The sequence below is a fragment of the Panthera leo genome, chromosome D3 (assembly GCF_018350215.1).
Source record: "Panthera leo isolate Ple1 chromosome D3, P.leo_Ple1_pat1.1, whole genome shotgun sequence".
NCBI lineage: Eukaryota > Metazoa > Chordata > Mammalia > Carnivora > Felidae > Panthera > Panthera leo.
Window position 1 is genome coordinate 35,031,747 of NC_056690.1, and position 12,261 is coordinate 35,044,007.

The following is a 12,261-nucleotide window of genomic DNA, read 5'->3' on the forward strand; positions in this document are numbered from 1 at the left end:
AAGCTTGGTCATGTTTTTTGAACCAACAAATCCCTTTTTGGACCATAACATAGAAATAAGCACAAAAAGGGAACCAACACAAAGCCTGCCTGTTTGTACCCAAACAGGCACACGAAGAAACAAAGACATACGCGAAAGGAACAAAAAATCATCTCGGCTGAGATAAAGGGAGGACAGCTGTACTCACTGCAACATTGAATGGATGAAACAACTGAAATCCCTTCACGCTTGGGGAATGATCAAGCATTGAAAATTACGGCGCTTCGCTAGGGTATGTTTAATGGTGCACATCTCGCTTAGGTAGTAGATAAAATGTGTATACCGATGCGGGGAAACAAAGGCAAAAGAAAAAATTAAATTTCCTTACAACTTACAGCCCATTGACAAGCCCTCAAGACAGGCAAAGTGACATTCCTCTAGGAGCTCAGCTGCCTAAGGGCAAAAGGCAATCTTAGCCCAACCACCTCCCCACCCTCCAGAATCCTGTAAATCTACTTTAACATACAAAAATTCCTTCAGAAACTTCCTTTACCTCTACCCCCCAAATATATGTTAGCAATCATCCTCCAAGCATATGGCCCACTGATAACGTATGTGAAGGGTCTCAAGCCTGAGGTTATACTAGACAGTAGTAAATGACCTTTTCCTAACAATAGCTAGCCCCCTCAGGATCCTGGAAACATTGCTTCCAAAATTCTTTGGAGACTTACACTATCCCCAACCCCTTCCCAACTTGAAAGCGTGTAATCAGTCACCCATCACAAGCCCAGTGCAGCTTTTTCTATCCACGGGTCCTGTCCCCATGCTTTGATAAAACCACCCTTTTTGCATCAAAGATGCCTCAAGAATTCTTTCTTGGCCGTGGGCTCTGAGCCCTAATATTCTCTACATCATATGCTGTGTAGACTTCTAGGGAAGTTTGTAGCAAATAAGTTTCTGTGGGAATAACATGACACAAAATTGGAGCTGCATGTGAAAAAGGATAAGCCATTCAAATGTGTTGCAGCTCATCAGACCGCAAGCTGATCTCACAAGGCCAGTGGTGAGTCATCTGGCCAGCTCAGGGGCCAATTAAGGAAAAATTTAAGTGTTTATGAACCTTGTTTTTAATAATTGCATCTTTCTTTTAACGGAACTTCAGTGTCTGCAGTGTCCATTAAGTAGATCTCATTTTCTTAACCCTTCCTGCCTGCCTTCTTCTCGTCCATAAGTTTTAGATATTTTCAAGTAGCACATGCTCCTCTCTCTTATTTGTAATTCAGACCCCTTAAAGACATTTTGAGGAGCTAACCTCCTGGACGTACCAGCTAAGCCATGGATGTCAGGGATTTTAGGAAAGCAGAAATGAAAGGGGCTCACAGTTCACCCACAGACTTGGAGAAGGAGAAAGCAGCCTAAAAGCGATTCTGAGTTTCGGGGAATGCCTGAAAACAGAAGGAGCCTCCATGTGTAGGGAGGAGAACGGTCAGTCCCCAGGCACCGGGAATGGGCCAGCTTGGTAGGTAAGAGGATACACTTCCTCTCTGAGTGACTGTTCTCTCTTCGCAACTCTTGTTGTCTTCATCTTGGTGGGGAAAGATGGCAGCATCTCTTAGAAGTTCAGGAGCAGCAGCTGGAGAAGTCAGTGAGTTGTCAGCTCTTCAGACAAATGGATGAAGGAGGGTCAAGACCCGCTTTCTACGTTTTCTCCTTTACCAACAGAATGGGAGTACTCCAGAGTGCTCAAGAACAAGCAGATCACCCTAACTTAAAAAAGGGAGGCCTCTGTTGGGCTCTCCCAAAGGATTGGTGTTGAGTGGTACTTTTTAGATTTTCCAGATACACCTTCCTGGTTATATCAACACTGAGCACCTCCTCCCCTAACCAGCCACTTCACAGACACTCCTGCCTATTGGCCTCTAAAGTCTTTCCAATCCCTGAATGAGCTGAAAGGGTTGGGTTAAAAGAAGATACAAGATATATATTAACGCCGTCAACAAAAATAAATGAGCGGATTCAATGGGGAGACCACCTCCCAAAAGCCATAAATAGTATATAACCCAATCAGTCCTGTTCACTCTCATTGCTTACTTGTAAAACTGGGAAATAATTACAGTGATGCAGACCACAGTCAAACCAACCCAGTTGCATTTCTTTTTTTTTTTTTAAGTTTATTTCTTTATTTTGAGAGAGACAGAGATGGCGTGAGTGAGGGAGAGGAAGAGAGAGAAGGAGACAGAATCCGAAACAAGCTCCAGGCTCTGAGCTGTCGGCACAGAAAGAGCCTGATGCGGGGCTCGACTCATGAACCTGTGAGCTCATGACCTGAGCTGAACACTCAACCGACTGAGCCACCCAGGCACCCAACCCAGTTTCATTTCTTAGGCCATCAGTGGATCGTTTTTTTCCCATCATTCGCGTAAGTTTTGCTGCAGTTGCTGAGATTAATACCGTAGAGTTTAGGATATACTTTTTCTTAAAAGAGACTGTGTTCGACCTTTTTTTTTGTAGGGGTGGGGGGAGTCTTTAACATTATTTGTTATCAAACTAGAAAACTGATTTTAGATGTTGGAAACAACTCTTATATCTTCAGGAATTTCTATCTTTAATTGCTTACATACCCATTCAGCAAATGGTAGATGCTGGTTATGTGCTAGACATTGGGCGTGGAACCAAATAAGGTAGAGAACGTCCACGGGCATAGAGCCCACCATGGAAATGGGCAAACAAATAAGCAGGCTGTTTATAGTACGCTGTTAAATGCCTGAAGTTCCGTACATCTGTTTTATTTTTCTTGCTCTTCTGATTAAGAAAATGAGTGTAATTTCCAGAGTCGGCAAACCTGGAACACAATGAAACCTAGTCCCCAAGTAAGGGGGAAGGTGATCAAGATGGCTAGAGTTTGAACCTAGTCAACCAGGAGGGGGGTGTGTGTGTGAGAGAGACAGACAGACAGACAGACATAGACACAGAGATCTTTGTTCTGTCTGAATTCCCAACACTGGCTTGGACTAGGAAGAGCCTAATGCCAACAATCCCCTAACTCCAAGTGCCTCTCAGAAGATCTGAGTACCTAGTCTAACGGTTAACCGAGCTGCCTTAAGGGTCCAATCACATTGGAACTCTTGCAAATTGTGTTTCTATTATTGTGGTTATTGTTGTTGAACTCATTGTTATTCACTGATTTCCTTGATTTGCCCATGTGACAGAACCCGTCATAAACCAACCGTAATCAGTCCTTAGCACGGCACATATTCGGCACTCTGAAGATGTTTAAATGAGTAGATGAGAGAGTGAGTGGTAGCGTAGGAAGGGCACTGGAGCAGACAGAACAAGGTTTAAATGGAGGTTCCTTCATCCCCTGCTTGGGTGAATTTAAGGAAGTTCCTGAATCTCCTAGACCTGCAGTTTCATACTCTGTCAAATGTGGTTATAAAAAAGGCTGTTGCATTATTTGGGGGGAAGGTTACATTAGATGTGGGAGGGGAGGGGAGTTCCTAGCAGATCTGGGCAACTAACCGTCCCAGCTTGTGTGGGAGCGTCCAAGTTTTAATCCTGAAAGCCTCGCATCCTGGGAAACCCTCAGTCCCAGGTAAAATGTGCAGGTTGGCCACCCTAGTCCCTTCCCCAAGCCTGTGAAACTGTTTCTGGGTTGCTGTTATCCTTAAAAAGGAAGTGTTAACTTCCAACCAGCCTCACTTCCTTCCTCCGTTTTTCAGCTCTGAATATAGAAAGGACCCTAGGTTAAAAAGCAGCACCAACACCTTACACAGAGCCATAAACACCTAAATTACCTATAAGCTCTCACCAATTTGCACTCTGCTTACATGGAAGACTTAAATATGCAAATTATAACTTCAGCTAAAGAACAGCAAAATGAACGACGTACTAGGTTTTTAAAAACAGAAAATGGGAAAAGACTGCTTTGTTTCCAGCCCCCTAGTAAGGCCCCTTTCCCCCTTTTGGTGGTTTATAATTTACTCTTGTCTCTCATTTCTGATGCCCACCCCATACCTTCCCGCACACGTGTCTCAAATGTTGTTTTCTTCTACTGAACTAAAACTTTCCTTCAGAACCAACCCATCGTAGCTCTGCTGGAAGGGATTTTTGAGGCAAAAAAGGCCTTTCTCAGGTAAACATTCTGGGAAGTGGACCAAACAATTATTCCCTTTGCCCACATGTGGCCACCTGAATTTCGGGCTATGGCACCTCTCTTGGTTCTGCCATCAGCAGTTGTTCAAAAACAGTGTGTCAACATTATCTGATGGTATGCTGTGGAGAGGCTGAGGTGGGAGGGTTCTGGCTCTATTTCTCCTAAATGGAGAGAGGAAAATGCAGATTTACTTTCAGAAGTCACCAGAAGAAAAGCTGATAGATTTGAACACATAAAAGTTAACTCCTTCTGGGGCACCTGGGTCCCTCAGTCGGTTGAGCATCTGACTCTTAATTTCGGCTCAGGTCATGGGATCAATCCCCATGTCAGGCTCCACACTCAGTGTGGAACCTGCCTAGGGTTCTCTCTCACTCTCTCTCTCTCTCCCTTTGCACTTCTCCCTTACTTTCGCTCACTCACTCTCTCTTTCTCTCTCTCAAAATAAAAATTTTTATTGTTTTTTAAAAAGTTAACTCCTTCTTTATGCAAGAAATATTATAAATATAATTTGTAACTGCAATTGGAAGGGTGTCTGGGTGGCTCAGGGGCTTAAGCATCCGACTTGGCTCAGATCATGATCTCACAGTGTGTAGGTTCAGGCCCCACATCACGCTCTCTGCTGTCAGTGCAGAGCCTGCTTTAGATCCTCTGTCTCCCTCTCTCTCATCCCCTCCCCCTGCTTGCCTCTCTCTCTCTCTTGAAAATAAATAAACATTTAAAAAAGAAATTAAAAAATAAACTTCAGGGGCACCAGGGTGGCTCAGTTGGTTAAGTGTCCAACTGCAGCTCAGGTCATGATCTCACGGTGCGTGGGTTCAAGCCCTGCATCGGGCTCGGTGCTGACAGCTCAGAGCCTGGAGCCTGCTTCGGATTCTATGTCTTCCTCTCTCTCTGTCCTTCCCCCCCACAGGCTTTGTCTCTCTGTCTCTGTCTCAAAAATAAACATTAAAAAATTTTTTTTAAACTGCAATTTAAAGTTGTTTTTTTTTTTTTTAAACATTTTATTTATTTTTGAGACAGGGAGAGACAGAGCATGAACAGGGGAGGGTCAGAGAGAGGGAGACACAGAATCCGAAACAGGCTCCAGGCTCTGAGCTGTCAGCACAGAGCCCGACGCGGGGCTCAAACTCACGGACCGCGAGATCATGACCTGAGCCGAAGTCGGCCGCTTAACCGACTGAGCCACCCAGGCGCCCCTTAAACTGCAATTTAAAAGAATATTTGGCACATATATGATTCAGTTAATGATCTTAATATGAAAAGAATTAGTATATTAAAAAGAAAGAAAGAAACTAAGACCCCATTAGAAAAAATGAACAGACACAAAGATTAGGTATGAAGCAAAGATACTCCCTCTCACCACTCCTTTTCAATACCAAACTGGAAGGTCTTGCTAATGCAATAAAAGAAGAAAAGGAAATTAAAATATACAGATTGGAAACACAGACATAAAACAATTTTTCCTGTCAGATGACATTATTGTTTATGTAGAAAATCTGGAAGAATTGACCCAATAAATAAATAAATAAATAAATAAAATCAAACCTGAAACTAATAAGCAATTATACCAAGGTTGCGGGATACAAGGCTGATATACAAAAGTCAGTCACATTCTTTTATGCTAGCAGTGAACAAGTGGAATTTGAAATTAATAACACAATATCATTGGGACACCTGGGTGGCTCAGCTGGTTAAGCATCTGACTCTTGATCTCAGCTCAGGTCTTGATTTCAAGGTTGTGAGTTAGAGCCCTGCATTGGGCTCCACTCCAGGCATGGAGCTTGCTAAAAAACAAACAAACAAACAAACAAACAAACAAACATAACAAACAAAAAAACACAATGCCATTTATATTATTACCTCAAAAGATGAAATACTTACATATAAACCTAGCAAAATAGGCATAAGATCTATATGAAACTATAAAGCTCTGTTGAATAAATAAAAAAAAAATTAAATAAATGGAGAGATATTCCATGTTCATAGATAGGAACACTCAATCTTGTCAAGATGTCAGTTCTTCCCAAATTGATCTATAGATTCAACACAATGGATGTGACAAACATTCTAAAGTTTATATGGAGAGGCAAAAGACCCAGAATAGCCAACATGATATTAAAGGAAAAGAATTTTAAAAAAATTTTTTTTAATAAATAATTAAATAAATAAATAAGAGGCACCTGGATGGCTCAGTTGGTTGAGTGTCTGACTTCGACTCAGGTTGTGATCTCACAGCCCGTGAGTTCGAGCCCCGCGTCAGGCTCTATGCTGATAACTCAGAGCCTGGAGCCTGCTTTGGATTCTGTGTCTCCCTCTCTCTGACCCTAACCCACTCGCATTCTGTCTCTGTCTCTCTCAAAAATAAATAAATACTAAAAAAAATTTTTTTTAATAAATAAATAAAGGAGAAGAATTAATTTGGAGGACTGACACTACTCAACTTTAAGGCTTATTGTAAAGCTATAGTAATCAAAACAGTATGGTATTGATGAAACAGTAGACAAATAGATCAATGGAACAGAATAAAGAACCCAGAAATAAACCCCCATAAATCTAGTCAACTGATCTTTGTTTGACAAAGGAGCACAGGTAATAAAATGAAGCGAAGATAGTCTTTTCAACAGATAGTGCTAGAACAACAAATTAATGGATTGTATGGTACTACTACTCTACCTATGAAAATTACAAAAATCCAGAACACCGACAACACCAAATGCTCTTGAAGATGTGGGGGCGACAGGAACTCTCAGTCATTGCTGGCGGGAATTCAAAATGGTACAACCACTTTGGAAGACAGTTTGGCAGTTTCCTATAACACTAAACATATTCTCACCATACAACCCAAAATCATGCAGCTTTATTCATAATTGCCAAAAGTTGGAAGCAATCAAGATGTCCTTCAGTAGGTGAGTGGATAAACTGCGGTACATCCAGACAACGGGATGATATTCACTGCTAAACAGAAATGGACTATCAAGGCATAAAAGACACGGTGGAACATTACATGCGTATTACTAGGTGAAAGAAGTCAGTCTGAAAAGGCTACACACTGCATGATTCCAACTATATGACATCCTGGAAATGCAAAACTATGGAGGGTATAAAAAGATCAGTGGTTCCTAAGGGTTAGGGGTTGGGAGAAGAGACGACTGAATGGAGCGCAGGGATTTGTAAGAGTGAAAATACTTTGTATGATAATGTAATGAGAGATACATGTCATTATACATTTGTCCAAACCCATAGAATATACAACAGTAAGAGTGAACCCTAATGTAAACTATGGTCTCCGGGTGATTATGATGGTTATCTAGGTTATTAATTTTAACAATCGTACTCTCTGGTGAGAGATTTTTATCATAGGAGAAGCTATGCCTGTGTAGGTATATGGGAAATCTCTGAACAGCAGTCCCCCCCCACCCTTACTCGTGGTTTTGTTCTCTGAGGTTCCAGTTACCTATGATCAACTGTGGTCCAGAAGCAGATGATCCTCCTTCTGATGTATCATCCAAAGATCAGTAGTGGCCTGAAGCTATGTCACAATGACTAAGTCATTCACCTCGCTCCATCTCATCACTTAGGCATTTTATCATCTCACATCATGAAGGGGAAGTACAGTGCAATAAGATGTTGAGAGAGAGAGAGACCATATTCACACTTTTATTACAGTATATTATCATAATTGTTCTATTTCATTATTAGTCATTGTTAATCTCTTACTCTGCCTAATTTATAAATCAAACTCTACAATAGGTATGTATATGTAGGAGAAAACATAATAAAGACAGGATTCAGCTCTATCTGTGGTTTCAGGCATCCACTGGGGGTCTTGGAATGTATCCCCCATGGGTAAGGAGATGCTACTGTACCTTTCGCACAACTTGGCTGTGAACCTAAAACTGGTCTAGAAAACTCTTCTTAAAAAAAAAATGAGCAGACACAAGTAGGAAGCAAATAGACAAACCAAATGTTCAATTTCACAAGTAAACACTAACCATTGAGAAACTATTTTCTACTTATCAAATTAGCATAGTCATAAAACCTAAAACTCCATGCTGCTGTGAGTGGGGTAGAAAGCCAAATGGTCATTCGGGGTTTTCAGACTGTAAGCTGGCTTGACCTTTTTGGAATCATGCATTTTTTCTTCCTTTTTTATTTTTAATTGAGGTATAGTTGATAAACAATATTACATTCGTTTCAGGTGTGCAATGTAGTGATTCGACATTTATATCCTCCTGGCCATTCTGTCATGTGGGTGCCTTCGCACATCCTTTCTCTGGTGCAGTATCTGTGTATTTTCTCCTCTACTCTCCATGAGCAGATTTATACTTGTATGAAGCTTACTTTTAGGTTCTGGTGAGAAGGGGGATCCAGACTCTGAACGTTCTCTGCTCTTTGTCAAATATACGACACTGGCAGATAGAAGATAAGGAGTGATGGAAAGGACCTAGGAGGTTTAGGTCAGAATAACTGGGAATTCTCTCCTCTTTTGAATATGACAACCTCGAAGGGAAGATGACTCTTAACAACAAGAGCGAACACTAATCAAGTGTTCATTGCTAGCTAGGTGCCAGGTACCACCCTGCCAAGTATCTTTTATCAATTATGTCACTGTCCCCTTGCCTAGAGGAAGGTGCAGTTGTTCTGGAAACTGAGGCAAAGAGGTCTCTGTAAAGGTCTGCCTTTATGGCCACATCCAGGATTCAAGCCCAGACATCATTACTATTTAGGGAGCCCTTTACTTGGTTTCTAGTTTGAGGCATTGACAGAGATATGCAGGTAAAAATGATGAGCGGAATAGAAAGCAAAATATCTAAGCTAGATACAGAGAATCCAGAGTTTGCTGTAAAGATGAGAGAGTCAGTGCTGGCTGGCATTTTCACACACACACACACACACACACACACACACACACACACACTGCTGTCTGAACAGATCTCATTCCTCCCTGTTGTCTGGAAGCTCCTAGAGGTCCAGGATAGTGTTCTGAACATTTTGGTAATCTCTTCAGGGCTAAGGAGTCTCTCCCAGAGAGTAAAAATAATAAATATTTGTTGAACACATGAGATCCTATCTACAAAACACAGCATTTTCCACTCACAGTATTATTCTTGACACCTTAGAGTTCTTACCTAAAGAGCAAACAATAAACCCAACAATATTTATAATGGTGAACTTCACGTGTTAACTTGGCTAGCTCGTAGTACCCAGATATTTGGTCAAACATTATTCTAGATGTTTCTGTGGAAGTATTTTTCTATGAGATTAACATTTAAATGAGTGGACTTTGAGTAAGGCAGATTACCCTCCATAATGTGGGTAGGACTCATCCAATCAGTTGAAGGCCGTTACAGAAAAAGACCAACCTCCCCAGAGGACAAGGGAATTCTGCTAACAGATAGCCTTCAGACTTGAACTGTTTTGACTGTTCCCTGAGTCTTCAGCCAGCTGGCCTACCCTACAGATTTTGGACTCACCAGCCCCCAGAATCACATGAGTCAATTCCTTAAAATAAATCTCTTTATATATATGTGTATGTGTGTGTGTGTGTGTGTGTGTGTGTGTGTGTGTGTGTGTAATACATATCCTATCAGTTTGGTTTTGTTTCTCTAGTGAACCCTAATACCCTAATACTATACTTAACTGATTTTTTTCTACATGCTGGTCCTGATTATGTTCCCCCAAATATTAACTAGCACCCACTGTGTGGCCAGGAGCTAGAGTTGCAAAAGGTCAATGAGGAGACATCAAGAACCCCACAGTCTGAACTTGCCTCTGACCATGACCCTTTGAAGAAATAGACTACTTCTCAAACCTCTATGGCTGTGGCCACAGCGTGGGAATTTGTGAACATAAATGTAAGTTTGGCCCACACCAATGCTGTGAGGAGAGGGCCATGATAATTTAAAACTAAAAATAAAAGGGACGCATGGGTGGCTCAGTCAGTTAAGCATCCGACTGTTGGTTTCAGCTCAGGTCATGATCTCACAATTTGTGAGTTCAAGCCCTGCGTCAGGCTCTGTACTGTTAGTGCTTGGGATTCTGTCTCCCTCTCTCTCTGCCCCTCCCTTCCTCTCTCTCCCTCTCTCTCTCTCTCTCAAGAATAAATAAAATAAACATTTAAAAAATAAAAATAAATTAAAATTAAAAGCGGAGATAATAGATCCAGGTCTAACACAGAAAAGGTATGGCCTTTAAGGCTATAAGGTTTAAACTAGTGACCAAGAAGTGGCAAAAGTAGAGAGAAGCTGGTGGAGAAGCAGAGATGAGTCAGAGCTAAATATGCTAGCTCAGAATAAAGTAGCAGGGCTCTTCCGTGGGAGTGTTGGACTCAAGGAGGAGAAGGCACCACTTGGGGAAGATTTTACTGACCATGCCATCAGGATGTCCAGAACCTCGTCTGGATTGCAATAGCCAGCCTGAGTCAAGGGCACGATCTGAGAAGTGGAACAGAAAAGGCATTACTTCCTCACTATCCAGGGGAATTGAGAGAGAGGGTTGCACCCAGGAGCAGGAATAGAAAACAGTTTGGTTTAGAAAATGAAAGAGAAAAGCAATATAAACTCTGCAGTGTTAAAGAAGACCCCACTGACCAGTATAACAAGACAGTGCTTGCAAAAAAAAAGGACTGAGTGCTCACAACTTAACTACTTGGATAATGTATTAGAGGCACACAGTAGATGCTTAACAAACGTTTGTTGAGAAAAATGAATGAATGAACAGGAATGGATGAGACATGCTGACAGCTGAACGAAGGAAGAAAACCAAAGAGAAGTAGGAGAAAAGACTGAATGCCAAGGAGGAGGCCTCTACAGAAACCTCAATGCTCTCTGGTGCGTGGTGGACAGTTACCACTTCTGCCTGGGACGGCTTATTTCTTCATTCCGGTGCCCTCCCAGCGTCTGGGACACACATCTGTCCCAAAGCTCACGCTCAATCGTGCCTTTGCAGATAACGCTCAGATATTCTTAGCGAAGTTATCCTAGAGCTGGTACCTTCCTTTTCCTCCCCTTCTAAAACATTTTTCTAATTAGATAAGTAATATCTGGTTATTTATTGAAAATTAAGAAATGCTCTGACAAGGGAGAAATCACACATTATTTTCACCATCCAAAACACACACACATACACCCAGTTAATGGTGAGTTATTTCTGATCTTTTTTCTATAGGTAATGTTGCATCTTGAAATGGTTGCAACCATTCTACATACACAGTTTTGTGCTGTTTTACCTATTAGCATTACATCTGTAATAGTTTTGTAAGAAATATGACGCTGGGGGTTTTTTTATTATAAAGTGAAATACACAGAACATAAAATTTACCATCAGTGACATTTAGTGCCTTCACAGTGTTGTGCAACTATCACCACTATCCAGTTCCAGAACATTTTCATCACCTCAGAAAGAAACCTTATACCCATCAAGCAGCCATGGTCCACAGCCCCCTCTCCACAGCCCCTGGCACCCGCTGATCTATGTTCTGTCTCTATGGATGTGCCGACTCTGGATATTTCACATAAATGGTATCATACAATACATGGTCCTTTGTGACCAGCTTCCTTCACTTAGCATAAAGTCTTCAAGGTCCATCCGTGTTGGACCGTGTGTCAGCACTTCATTCCTGTTTATGTGATTCTGTTTTAAATTTGACACTTTGGGGGCGCCTGGGTGGCCCAGTCGATTGAGCATCCAACTCTTGGTTTCAGCTCAGGTCATGATCTCGTGGGTCATGATTCAAGCCTCATATCAGGCCCCACGCTGGCAGTGCAGAGCCTGCTTGGGATTCTCTCTCTCTCTCCCTCTCTCTCTCTCTCTCTGCCTCTCTCTCAAAGTAAATAAATACACTTTATTTTTATAAATAAATAAATAAATAAATAAATAAGACTCTTTGGCTCAAAACTCTGGTATGGCTCCCCATTGCCTAACCAAATAAAATCCGAGCTTCTTCACATGGCATTCACTTTTCTACAAAATCCTGTCTGCCCATCTTACCTGCACCAGCCCACACCACTTATTGGCCTCTGTGCCTCTCCCTAAGCCCCAGTCTCTGTATCTCTGAATCCACGGTTCTCAAAGCATGGTCCCTGGAGCAGGGCATTACCCGGGAAACTTTCATAGTAACTCATAGCCCC